We start from the raw sequence: 14,781 nt of genomic DNA, 5'->3' as shown, positions 1-14,781 counted from the left end.
GTGGTTGGGCATGTGAATGATATGAATGAGTAGTGGGTTGAGTAGGGTACTGAGGTGGATAAGACCATGGAGGAGGCATAGACCAGGAAGGATGAGCAGGGGGACCCCAGGAAGGCATATGAGTCGATTGGTTGGGGCTGTAATAAGCTTGAGGTGCCCCTTGCATCCCCTGCTGGTAAGGTCTAGGTCCTTGTGGCCTCCTTTGGTTGAGGAAATAGAGAGGTTCAGTGGGAGATTCTGTCCCTTGGTACATAGCTTTAAGCCCAGGTAAGGTTGGACATTGATTTGTGGGATGGTCCTCCTCACAAACGAAACACACTTCAACCGAATGCAATGGGCATTCGTTCTTAGGGTGTCTCCTTGTACATCTAGGGCAGAAGATAGCCAAGGCCCTCTCAGCTTCTTCCTTCTTCTGTTGGATCCTGAATGTGTCCAGTTGCATGGCGATGGTCTGTCTCACCTCACTCTTAAGATCTTCTAATTAATTTGCAAACTCACGCTTGGAGAAAGGGATACCAGCTGAGAGGAGGTTTCCTCTACCTCGTTTTCGGGCTGCCCTAGAGTGGTTTCTGAACACAGTCTTGATGTCCTCATAAGGCAGTTGGTAAATATCTCCCCCAGCTAACATGTGAAGGGTATCTAAAAGGTCTTCAGGGACTCCTCGGAGCAGGACCAACTTGAGGGATTCAGGGTCAAGTGTGCACCTAGCCCGCTTATAGCTAAGTTGGAACCTCTCCTCATAATCCTCTAAGGACTCATCATTTCCCATGGTCATCCGAAAGATTTCTCCCTTGGTTTCCTTGGACCTACAGTAGTCCCGGTACATGGTATTGAAAGCTTGCTGCATCTGAGCCCAAGTGGTGATACTATTCCCAGGTAAGCCCATGAACCAGCATAATGCTGCATCCTTAAGAGTTGAAGGGAAGAGTTTCAGCTTCTGCTCATCTTCAGTATAGTCATAGGTTCTACAAAGGACAGCAAACTCAAACAGGAAGGTATCAGGATCTTCAGTAGTCAGTCCATGGAAGTGAGGTAGAGCGGAGGGACTAATGTTTTTCATTTTCATGTCTCCATTGGTTTCTCGGATGGGGAAGGCACCTTCTATTCTCTCATCTTCTCCTCTATTGTCAGCCATAGCTTCAGATGGGATGGTCTCTAATTCTTCTTCTGCTATAGGATCTTCGTATATCTCAAGAGCTTCACCTATAGGTTCTTCTGGATCACTGTCACCGAAGAAGAGAGAAGGGTGACTCAGTGATGTGGTGGGGGTGTTGGGTAGGAATTTACCTGTTTTATCTCGATTCCTACGAGGCATGAAATGGAAAGACTTTTTTTTATTGCTTTTGTTTTTCTTTGGTACCTGCAAAACTGAAACAGATTGATCTACAACTAACTATCTTGCTGAAATAAAATGCAGAATTGAAATGAAAGCAGGAAAGAACTAATCTACTTTGCTCAAATGGAATTGCAGGAATGGAAATGCTAGTCTACGCTTGCAGAATTGAAAGGCTAATCTATGCTTGCAAAATTGAAATTGCGGAATTGAAATGCTAGTCTATGAAAGCAGGAAATGTCTATGCTACTTTTGCAGAATGGAAATGAAATAAACTACTTGGCAGAAGGCAAGAGTAAGAAAACAGAAGAAAAGCAACAATTACTAATACTCTGACGCTTCCCCGACAACGGCGCCAAAAAGAATGGTGGGCTCCAGTATTGTAGCAATAATGCTACAACTCCTGGAGCTTCCTTCTCTAATTTTATCAACCCGGTAGTTCGTAACAAACTTGGAAGCGACGGTGTTGTATACACAAGTACTAGCTCTTGTCGCAGCTGTCACTTGGTCAGCTGGCACAAGTCCGCTAGGGCTCAAGCCAACTTCTATATGTTCTCAGAAGAAGCTTTCTAAATGATGAACGAAGGCTATCTCAAAGGAAATTAACCTACTTTGCAAGAATGAACTGAAAGCCAACCAAACATGGAAACCCTAGGAAACCCTAATCTGACCAGCTTAATCCTTACAATGCAATGATGGGAATGCAACTCCTAACAATGATGCCATTACTTCTAGTGAGATGAGATGCATGAATTTAAACTACTTCCATTGAAGAGAACACGTTTTTTTTGTATTTTTGCTCAAGTGGTTGGAGTTATTATGATTGTGCTTCTTACTGGGTCTTGACTGTGCAGGGGTAGTTCAAAGGGGAGGAAGGCTTGGGAAAGGTCAGGAGGACTCTGAGAGGTTCCAGGGGATCCCTAACATCATTCCACAGAAGTTCACAACATTCAGGTGCTTGGCAACCGTGTTTGCAGGCTTCTACAGGATGTCTGCAGAGGATCCTACAGGAAGCTCGGGATTTCTATAGGAAGTCTGCTAACTTCTACAGGATGTTCTGCAGTCGGAGTTTTGGGTGATGGAGGAGTGAAGGAGCTGTATGGGTGGATAGGTAAGATGAAAGGGGAGCTTGAGATGGCTCAGGGACAGAGAGATGAGATGGGGAGAGAGTGTATAAAGCTGGTTGGTCGATAGAAGGGTAGAGGCAATGGAAGGCCAAAAAGATGAGGCAACGTGGATAATAGAAGAGTTGGTGGGCAAAGGATCTAGCTGCGAGGTAAGGAGATGGCTTAGGGATGACTGAGGAGGATAAGGAAGTGTTGAAGTGGTGCTGCGCAGTGTAAATGAAACAAATCACCTTTGTCTTGCACAAAACCGAGAATTCATCATCCTATTCTATCTGTTTTATTAAAAATCAAAGAACAGCAATGTAAGTTAAGAGAGAAATCGTGCATGGAGCTGAAACAAGGGGTTATTGCTCAAGATCTAACTGCATGGATACTTCTACCAATGGAAATATGACTTTAAAGCTTGCATGAACATATAAGACTGCGTTTTTTGGTGGTTGGCACGGTCTACACCCCCAATCTCTAAACAGAGGTGGCAGTGAGTGCACGATCAACCTTTTCTTGGAGCTCTGATGAATTCTAATCCTCCTCCTCTAATCTAAGCTGCTGAAAGCACTTTATCCAGAAACTAATCCTACTTAATCACATTAAGAAAATTGAATCAGCAAACTATGTTTTCCAAATGCATGTCAAGGGAAAGAAATGAAATGCTGAAAGGAAAGACAAGTAACAATACAAAGAAAAGGAAGTCTATTGCTCTTAGGTTGGGCCCTAACCTGAGAGCTATAGCTCCTCTAAGAACTCAGAATTGAATCCAAATCTGCCTGCCTTTTATTAAAAGATCATAATCATGAGTCTAACAACATGCCAAAATTGGCTTACAAAGAGCAAAAACAGAGCTACAGCTCGTGATTCAAAATCTACAACAAAGGTTCAAGAGTCTTTATCGAAGGCTACAGCCTCAATATTTATACATGATGAGGGCCAAGCTGACCTCCTCAATTAGTGGGGCTTGGCTGTCCAACTAAAAGTAAACTGCTGTTCCTGTAAAATCCGTTGGCTGCCTTCTAGCTCAATGGTGATAGTTGTTGGAGCTCGGAGTTGGGGTGGAGATCACGAGGAAGGTCATTCAAGGCTATGGACAACCTCCCTATAAACCCGCAATGCCACCTTGGCTGTCTCCTTGTCTCCATCTGCGTGGTATTTTCTCCATTTAATTTCAAAAAACCTGAAATCATCATGTATTAGCCACATAGGCATAATGATTGCCCTTCTTCCTACAAATAACACGAATATACTAAGAAATGATGCATAAGTGATAAAAAATGAAGGGTTGAGCAAGGTAAGTAGGCCAAATGAGCCCAAATTGTTACCAAAAATTGGGACTCATCAGTTAGTCATGCCATTTGGCCTATGAAATGCACCAGCTACATTGATGAGGTTAATGAATGATAAATTGTAACCTTTAATAGATTCATTTGTTATTGTCTATTTGGATGATATATTAGTATACAGTGCTACCTGAGAGGAGCACATATCACAATTAACATAGGTGTTGGAAACATTAAAGAAGCACTAACTTCTAGAAAAAATCAAGAAGTGTCAGTTTGCACAAAAGTGTTTGGTGTATCTAAGGTATGTGATAAGTGGAGGAGAGTTGAAGATAGATCATGTCAAGATGGAGGCCATCATGAAATGATTAATGCCTACTAATGTTTCTTAGGTTAGGAGTTTTTTCGGGGTGGAACAGTACCTAGGGAACCTCATAACCTCATTTTCGGTGGTGGCAACACCACTTCATGTTGTAACCGCAAGTGGAAAGAACTTCCAGTGGGGAAAGGGTTAGTAGCAAGCCTTTGAGGAGTTGAAGAAGAAGACCAATCAAGCACTAATTCTAGCATTACCAAATTTGCAATAGCCCTTTAAAGTGGAGATAAATGTGAGTGGGTATGTTATGGGAGTAGTATTAATGTAGGGAGGAAGGTATGTATGCTACCATTTTGAAGTATTTCATGGGGAAATTATTAACTACCCTACCTACGATAAGGAGCTCTATGCCCTAGTGCAAGTTGTGAAGAAGTGGAAGCATTGCCTAATGGGGAAGGAGATAGTAATACACATATATCACTAGCCACTACAATATAGGCAAGCCTGGAGAAAGCTACAATAGACCACAAACTACAAGTGGGTGGGGTTTCTACAACGATTTCATTTAGTTATTAAGTACAAGAAGGGAAACACATATAAGTTAGTCGATATGATTTCAAGGTCATCCACAGTAAAGATCAAAGCTTTGGGAACTCTAGTGCACATGGATCCATTCACCCATAATGCATATAAAGAGGCATATTAAGAGGATGAGGACTTCAAGGAGGTGTTTCAGTAGTTGAAAAGCTAGATTCATGTGCACAATGGTAGCAACACCACTGACTACCATCTCTAGGATGGGTTTCTCTACCTGATGGATAAGTTATGAGTTCCTAATTATCAATGATTGAAGCTAATTGGATAGGCTCACACCTCCAAGGTTGCAGGTAACTTTGGTGTAGGGAAGACAATGGCCAACTTGCATATGTACATGTATTGGCTTAAGATGCAAGAACAAGTAGCTAAGTTCATAAGAAGATGCATGCTTTGTTTTAATAACAATCCTAGTAACAAGGGATAACATATGTATCATCCCTTACCTATTCCCATTATTCCCTAGGTAAGAATTTTCATGGACTTTGTGGGAGGTTTACCAACAACTAGGAAGGGACATGACTACCTATTCATGCTAGTTAATAGGTTTGGCAAGATGTGTGTTCAAGATTCCTTGTAAAAATACCATTAATGGGAAGGAAGTAGCAAAATTTTTCTTTGGACAAGTCTGGGTGCAATTTGGGATACCAAAGAGCATCATTTTAGATAGGGACACAAGATTTCTCAATGCGTTTTGGACTACAATGTGCGAGAAGATGGACATGGATTTAAATAGGTCTACAACATTCCATCCTCAGATGGATGGGTATAAAAAAGTAGTTAACAAGACTTTGGTACAAATTTTGAGAGGTTACAATTAGAAGCACCCAATACCTAAGATGAAAATATGTTATACATAAAACACTCTCATAACAAAGAAACCCTCACTTCTACTAGTAAGTCCCCCCGCTTGAAACTTGTTTTGTATATTTTCCACCTTCACCTTTGGATATTTCATATGGAAAGCAAGGAGGACTAAGGGAGGGTCTTATAAGGAATGCCTTAAGGGATAAAAAAATTATCAAGAAGATCAGGAAGATCCATATAATTGTATAGGAGACACTACATAAGTCATGGGAAAAATATAAGGTTGGGTATGATCAACATAAAACAAAGAAGTATTTCAAGGTGGGAGACAGAGTATAGTTACAACTGAACAAGGAGAGGCTATAGGATTCTGGTAAGAAAATCAAGGCTCCATAGTATGGTTCCTTTAAGATACTAGAAAAGGTGGGATATAATGCTTGTAGACTCATTCTACCCCCATACATGCACATTTACTTAGTTTTGAATGTATAGAATCTGAAACTCTATGAGCCTTCCATGCTAGATGAGGAAGAGGAACATATCCTACCTTCTATAGAGGATTTGGCACCAAATGCTCAGGAAAATTTGACATACATAGTTTTAAATAAGAGGTATAAAACAACAAGTCAGGGGAAATGTTGATACATTAGGTTGACATGAACACTTACGGGCAAGGCTAAATAGTACACCCAAGAGAAGGTGGAGGAAAAAAATTCTTACCTCATTTAGTAGAACCATTTGGGGACCAAAAGTCTCCCAGTATGGGAGATGTGATCCATATAGGATCATTCTATTGTATTTCATCCATCTCACTACTTTTAGAGTGGAAAAATGGAGGAATCAACCCACAAGACTATTTTTACTGACGGGACCCAATTTGGCAAATTGGGTTCTAAAAACCTTTTGGGAGCATTTTGAGGCATCAAATGATGTTTTTTGGGGGTAAAAGGTTGCCTCTTTAGTACAACACATTTTTTCCTATTATATGCACAATAACCTTTCCAATTACACAAGAATCGGCTCAAACAAATTTTGTATGAAAAGATTATGCCACTCAGAAGTTAACCTTCGTGTTTTGGCCGACACAATTTGAGAGGATGCCGCATCAAACCCCATTATTTATGGAAAGGGGGGATAGCCACGTGATCATGATGAAGGAGACTCTAGAAGAGTTCATATTGTAACTCTAGTTAAGAGTTGAATGAGTCAAACCTAACCACTAATAGGCTATCGAGTTGTCTTATAATCAGGCCATAGGAGGAAAAGGGGTTCCATTCTTTTTGAGTTCACTTGTTTCATAGATGAGAAAAGTATCCAAGAGGGATAGGGGGAGAGAACATAGAGAGGAATTGTACATTGTAGTAGCCCACACGCCACAAGATTTACTTCTTTGTACTCTCAACCATATTCTATTAAGAGAAAGAGCAGAGTGACCTCATTTTCCAACTCGGTTTTATCTCGAAAGGGTTTCCTAGGACATATCTTGTGTCAAATTTGGTTTTTGAATTTTAATTTCATTTTTCTCTATTTTCTACTTAAATTTTATTTTTCATGCATACAAAGTAAATAATAATACACATACCTAGAAATCTAAAGAGAAATAAACCCTCATCGTGTATATTTCATATTTTTAAAGTATATTTTTATCAGATTTGTTGTGACAAATTGTTCAGTGGAATATCCATGATTGTTTATGGATCACCTTGAGGTAATTCAATTTGACTTTGATGAATAGTCCCATCTTCAAACTCTAGATTATTATCAAAATCCTTTTAAAAGAAATTATTTCCATGAGTATGGGAACTTTGCAAGAAGTTGTCCAAAATCTCCATCATCTTAGTCTCCTTCTATCCCTCCACCATCTTCTCAAAGTAATGATGAGCAAGGAGCATTCAAACCAGTTTCAAGGAAGTATAAGAATCATTAGTTTAAAAAAGCTTCATTCCCACAGGCCTGAATCTCATCAACAACCTCCCTCCAGTAATGGATATGAAGCTTTGAAGTCCCCAAAGCGATAGAAGTTGAAGAAGATTAGTGTTGTCGTGTAGAGGGAAAACTCAAGTTTGGAATGAACTTGCCAACAAAGCCCCTCAAATACCGACCCTTTCAAATTCACCCACGAGCAAGTGAAGTGTCACCTGAGGCATCTATGGGGGATTGCAGGAACATGGACAATTCTGCAATGATGAAGGAGAGGGAGATCTTACACTATCATTACCCCATTCAACATATTATTACTTCTTATCCTTTAAGAATTTAAAATGAGGTATACCCCTATTATGCACAATAAATCCATCATTTATACATGTAAAATAACAGTAATGTGAAAAATAGACAAGCCATCAAATAATGCGCAAAGACACAAATAAGTCGAAACAAGTCTTCCTATTAATACCACGTATTTTCCTTTAAAATTGTTTCCATCATGGCTCACTGGCTAATATCAACTCACATTACAATGCAATATTATCAAAACATACATGAAGATAAAGTAAAGTACATATTTTCCTTCGTGGTCTTAAACTATTTATAGTTTTACATTTGGGCACAAGCTGACCAAAATACCTTTTTTACTATGGGAGGTAAATATTACTATGGGAAAAAACATACAACATAAGCCTAACGCCTTTCCTTATTCTACATATTCCCGTGCACTTACGCTTAGTTGACCTTCCTGCGTGTTACCCTTCAGCATGGTGCTCCTCTGCACAATTCCCAAAATATTTACCCTAAAACACTACTCCAACAGGCTCCCAACACTCACTTTTGACTCATCCTTGAGCCACTTAGTATTTCTGTTGTTCTATTGACGGCATTGTTTCCTTCATTGTCACGACAAACTATTGTAATTTTTCTTTGCAGTTTGTGCCTTGTCCTTGACTTCCTCTGCTTGTGCCAAAATTTGTTTTGTTATCTCCAATGCGACAAGGGTCTTCAATGTTTCTTCCCCTTCTTGTGGTTCTTGTTTCATTGTCTAGTGTTCCATGTCGATATAATTTGTCACCTACAATGCTTCATCCTAAAAAATTCAATCTTCTGCACAAGACTCTATAGGTTGGCTTTCATTTGATAGATCTGTCTAGTCAGTTGCCCACTCTCCAACATTGCATCCCTACGCTCATTAAGTGTAAATGCATTTATATTGTCCTTTAGCTTTTACACCTTCTCTTTTATCGTTTGGATCTTTTGTGCTACTTCTTTGAGCTCTTCACTATCTAATAGCCTTGTCCAAATTTTCATTCCTTCCCCATATATCTTGTTGCACTCTTCATCCAATGCTTTTATCTATTCCATAGTAATTATGGTTGTTTGTTCTTTCTCCTTACGCTCTTTCTCTTCCAATGGAGTGCTTGGCTTAGTTTTCAACTCCAAATCCACAAGATTAGCTTTAAGACCGTGAATGGCCTCACTAATCTTTGTCAACTTCCTCTTTGTTGGTGTTTCCACCTCCATTGGGGCCTCTAGGAGGTTTCTATACACTTCCTCCACTACTTTCCTAAGATTATTTCTATTTGAATTGCTTGTTCCTTTTCTGCAACCCAACTATATCCTCTCTACCTACACTGTCTCATGTGATGTCAACACGTTTTCCAACTATAATGTTTTCGTGGGTGAGTGGAACTATATCTCTTGTGTAGCATTCAACATCAAATGATTCACTACGACAGAACTAGTTCTACATGACTGAAACCTTCTATGCATTATTGTAGTTATGTCATTGGAAACTCCATCACCCTTAACGATATATGTAGTGTGTGGAATTCCCCTGATATAGATGATGGTTGGGACTGTGCCATTCTTGGTTGTGCTCTATGCTTCTATTTGTTTTATCCATGTTGGTTGTATTGTTGATAGTCTAATGGACTCCAACAATTGGCGTAGTTTCTCTAATTGTTCATGTGTCTTTGTATGTATCTGTTATTATTGTTGCACAACTCTCTCTATCACCTTTTATGTTTTCTCTTTCACTTGGTCCTCAATTTTTTCCAAGTTGTCATCAAACAACGACTAGACTTAAGTGAACCCTGGCTTTGTTGTTTTTCTTTTTGGTCATGTGTGGGACATCCATTTTTTAGTTATATGCTACTATTTTCTCTTATCCCCAAACTATATGGTATCTTCTTCTTCGAAACCTCTTGTGCCATTCCATTATTTTTTCTTTGGCACAGACTCTTGTTCCGGCTCCTTGCTTCTTTTAATATTTTCAAATTCCTTTCTCTCTTCTACTAGGACTTTCCATTCTATGCCCCAATCATTGATGATGTTGCTAGCATCGTGTTATGTTGGCCTGTAGTGGATTTGCATCCATTGCTTCATTAAATCCCTTCTTAGTTGTATGTGCATAAAATGTGAGGTCACCTTAAAGTGTGTGATCCTTTTGTATGCCTCCACTATCTGTAGTGGTATGCATGGTTTTCTTTCAATTATCTACATGACCACCTCCTTGTATACATATAATGATACATCATTCTCATGTTTCCTTTGTTTATTTGTGGTATGCCAAAATGAGGCATACCGGGGAGCCAAGAAAGGTTTGTGTGCCATTTCCAGGAACTATGTCTCTTCCGATTTCCTCTATGTGACAAGTTTAATTAAAATTACAACTGTCATGTATAGTGTAACTACGCATTCTCATCCTATGGTTCTTGACAATCTATCAAAAATTGATTCACAAATAATGTGGCGCAATTCATCTGGACCTCTGTTGTTCACATCATTTCCATTGTTATGATTCATGCAGATGCCTAGTATTTGTGACATTTATGTAGTAGATTGCATGCCATGACCTATGACACAAACTTGATTCTATCATCATTGATGTTGGGGATGTAAAACCCGCGCACACCCTTGTTTGTGCCATGTTTTTCTTTTACCTCATCTGCTATGTCTTTTTCCTTGCTTTTTTTTGCAAAAAATGGCTATGAGTCTTCTCTTATTGTAGGCAGTTGTTAAAATTGGAAACTAGGCACAAATTACACCTTGGGACAACTCATTTCATGGATATTATGATTGCATTGCATTCCTCTTTTTAAGAGGTCCAAGATTAATATAAAAATCATCTCATTCAGACAAGCAAAATTGTGATTTTGAATTTATGACCACACATGTGCAAATTGTTCAGGCCAGCCTCAACTTAATGTAGGCTCAAGAAGCCAATGGATGTGTCCCTTCACCCACAACGAAGTGTATAAATAGAAGAGACCTCACACCTCATTTGGACATCATTCACTCACACATTCTTCCCTCTCTTCGTCAGATTGGTTCATACAATTTGGGGCAGCTTCTCTCTCTCACATGTGTGGCAAGGAGGATGTTTTCTACACAAAAAATTACAGGCCAAAATTTCAGACTTCAGGACCAGCGTTGACCGAGGTTTTTTGGACCAAGTTTGACTGTAGTTTTGAGGGAAATTTTTTATTTCTTTAGGCCGCATTAACGAACACATAAATTTAGGGTTTTGAAGTTGTTTGACCTGCGTTGACTTTAGGTTTAACTGTTGTTTGTCTGTAGAAATTACATCAGTCTTCTCTCTCCTTTGACAGAGTTTGACCAAGATGTTTTGGGCTGAATTTATCCTCCTAATCAGGTCGAGTTTGACCAAGGAAGATTGAGTTGCTTCAACGAAAAATTTCTATTGTTTTGACCAGTGTTGACTTTCTAGTTAGGGCTGAAGTTTGACTGTAGAATTTGATAGGGTTGATTTGACTTTGTATTGGGCTAATCAATTTGACTTTTATACTCTCTCCCTATTGAACTATTGAATAATAATAAGAATATTTGATCAAAGGGTTTTCCCCATGTTGGGGTTTTTCCTTGACATCCGCCAAATCTAGTGTTGTTGGGCAGTGGATCCCCCCATAGAGGGTTTTTGGGGCTTGTAGCCCGAGTTTTGGTCAATATAATGTAAAGACCCCACAAAATGCGGGCACGGAACGTGAGAGTCTAGGGTTGTCTGCCCTAAGATAATATAATTTAATGTAGAGTGTGTCGGCCTACCCATGGTCCACGGACCATGGGATTGTATAAATAGAGCGAGGCTCTAAGTGTAAAGTCAGTTTTTAGTATTTTGGTCTTAAGTAATATGGGTTTTTAAGAAGGAATTCGCTTTGAGTCTGTAAGTCTGAGTCTTGGGTTGTAGTAGTAAGGAGAGGCTTTGCAGCTGTGTGCGCAGAGGCCTAGTAGAGTTCGCAGCTGTGTGCGCAGACCCCTGCAGCTGATTACACAGGGCGAAGTTGGAATTGTATCTGAACAGAAGATCAATAAAAGATAAGTTACTTGTGGAATATTCTGTGTCTATGCTTCTAATACCTTTATGCATCTTTTACTATTTATGATTGTGCACACTGGATATGAATGTTGAATGATTAATGAGAATACTGGGCCCACATAATTAAGTTCAGATCTATAATAATAACACAGTAAGGACAAAGGATCTAGACAGCACCTCTTCGCGCTCTTTACAGAGCTACACGAAGGTCAGACGGCTGCACAGAGCAGCGCAAGCGCGCAGGATCGGTTTGCGAACTTCCCAGACTTCATTAAGACATCCCTAGGGTGCGGAAACCTGGTTCCAGCACCCTCCCATACTACCTCGGGTGAGACCTTAGTCCACGCTCCACGGACTATTGCCGAAAGGGCCAGTAGTTTCGAGATTTGTTTGGCTAAATCACTTCTGAACCTGGGTTAGGCCCCAACAAGCCAACAAATGGTTCTGTTGCCGAGACCGGGATCTGCCTAAGGGATGTCTGATGTCGGAACACTGGAATCCCACGAAGAAGGAAATTGAAGAGTGGTTGGACAAGAAAGTTCACGAGTTCGTGACACAGGAAAACAGAACTTCGTAGATATCCGAGAAGAGGTGGCTGGATCGCTACGTATATGCGGAAATCCACGAGATCTTCGTCGCGTCCTTCTCCTCTGAACTGTATGAGTGGATCGCGAGGTTAGCCGACAACCAGGGAAGGTACAAGCTCGACCAACTGATAGTGTGGACTCCAGAGTTAGTGCGCAGACTAGAGACATTAGAAGATAAGATCGCGCGAGCTGTGGACCATTGGCTTGACCGGATAATAGGGGGATTTATCACTAAGTTTTCTATAGACATGACTGTGAGCTACAGCGAAGCAGAGCAATGTTTTCTCAAGGGACCGCGAGGTAGGTACATTAAATCCCAAAATACCTGGATTAAGATGTTGTTATGTGAAAAACGGGTGATGTGAATACATTAATGTTTGGAACGACGTAGAGTGGAAAGATCTACAAAGCTACCGAAGGATTAGGGAACAGTCCCTTAATTTCACCTTCGCGAGAGAGCAAGGAAGTGCGCGTTTGGGTCTCTCCGAGAAGTGTGGTTAGTTTGATAAGGCAGCGCATTCTGCAGTTACCACCTCCACTTATGCCACCACCTACTTCACCTCCTTCACCTCCATATTCACCCACCCCACCTCCACCACCCCCATGGTTCAGCATGGCGAGCGCAATCAAGCTACCCGTATTCAGAGGAGTAGGGAATGAGGATCCAAACCAGTTCTAGTTCGTGGTAAGAGCAGTGTGGGAAGCACAAGGGGTCACGAACGACAACATTAAAAAGACCACATTGGTGAGCATGCTGCAGGATCGCGCGCTGACATGGTATATCAAGCACTCTAATGATCATCCGAATGCAAGAATCACGAAGATCCAGAATGCGCTAAACAAAGAATTTAGCCGACCAAAATCAGAGACACAGTCAATCATCGGATTTAAAGAAATCACGATGCTTCCAGGCGAGACCCCCTGGGATCTGGATCAGAGGCTAAAGAGTACGATCCGTGAGGCTAATATGATGCTAATGGATGCGCAGCACCGTGCATGGTTTGTGGCGTCTTTGACACCACACCTGAGGACGTCACTATCAAAATAGAAGATTTCAACGCAGGCTGAAGCGTTGGAAATGGCGATGCGGTTGCATGAAACACCGATACAGGATCCAGGATTGGGATTCCAACAAATTCATGCACAACTACAGAATCTATGCTTAGATATGCAGAGTTTCAAGCAGAATAGGGCGCCACGACCAAAGGCACTTGAAGAAGTGTGGTGCATAAAATTCAAAGGCCAGGGCCATGACAAAGACCATTGTCCAATATTTGCGAACTACTTGGCAAGAGGGGGACCAATGCCGTTGAGACCAGAGGCACAGGCAGGGCCAAGCGCGGCACCCGCACTATCACGCCCCTATACCTGTAGTAGTCTTTCAACCGCTTATAGCGAGGTGCAGCACCACTGAACACTTTCTTTTCACCAATACTTATGTTCATGGACTATGCCTTAACATTCGATACTTAGTTTATTTTTCTTCACCAAGTATTATTATTAGCCTTTATACTAATGAACACCCATACACATTCATTATCCACAGTAATTATACATAAACAACACAATTGCAACAGTATAAAGGGAGGGGCAACTCCCTGAATATGAGTCTGCCCGATTTCACTATATTTTCAATTTTCATACAATTACAAGTATTACCTTGGAAACCCCAAGTTTCATACTTAGACAAAATTCAGACTTCGTGTCTTGCCAATGAGCTGCCCACCTCGTGCACACCTTGCACGGTGGTCACTCTTACAATCCACACTTAGCCAAATTTTCACTTCGGGCAACACCTTCGTGCAGCCTCACACGAACCGTTCAACCGCGGGCGGGCACCTTCGTTTCACCTCTCACCCGAGTTTGTTTCACCATCAAGCGAGCACCTTCATTTAGCCCTCCACTCGAGTTCATTGTCAGGCAGGCACCTTCGTGCAGCCCTCCACCTGAGTTCACCATCGGCCAGGTGCCTTTGTGCACCCTCCACCCGAGTTCACCGTCGGGCGGGCGCCTTCGTGCACCCTCCACTCGAGTTCACCAACCGACGGGCAAGCGCCTTCATGCAGCCCTCCACCCGAGTTTATCGACCGGCAGGCGAGCGCCCTCGTGCAGCCTTCCACCCACACGTTCAACCGACAGGCGAGCACCTCGTGCAGCTCTCCCCCGTGCCATCGACTGACGGGTGGGTGCCTCGTGAGACCCTTCACCCATATCACCAACCGCGGGCGGGCGCGCCTTCGTGCGGCCCTCCACACGTGATACAACCGACTTGTTCACATGGCGAGCGTGCCTTCATGCGGCCTGCCTACTGAACTCATCCAACCAAGCGCGGGTGCCTTCGTGCGACCTGGCTCATTCACCAATCTTCGTGCGACCTCCGTGTAGGTCTGCCCAGCAGACGGGCGCATCAACCTGCGGTTCTGCGCCTCCTTCGCTAGCTCCTCCACACTTCGACCTACACCTCTTCGCACCTTTCCT

At 41.7% G+C, this 14,781-nt stretch overlaps 1 pseudogene; it reads right to left on the bottom strand.

Annotated features, from left to right (window-relative positions):
• The window catches only part of LOC149209168 (dynamin-related protein 12A pseudogene), a 154,014-nt pseudogene extending 139,500 nt beyond the window's left edge, over positions 1–14,514 (bottom strand).
• Positions 14,515–14,781: the final 267 nt, after the last annotated feature.

Source organism: Pinus tabuliformis, chromosome 1_2, assembly GCF_031772625.1.
Source record: "Pinus tabuliformis cultivar Carrire ecotype Pingquan chromosome 1_2, CPIR1, whole genome shotgun sequence".
NCBI classification, from domain to species: Eukaryota; Viridiplantae; Streptophyta; class Pinopsida; order Pinales; family Pinaceae; genus Pinus; species Pinus tabuliformis.
This window is presented reverse-complemented; position numbering and strand designations above follow the sequence as displayed.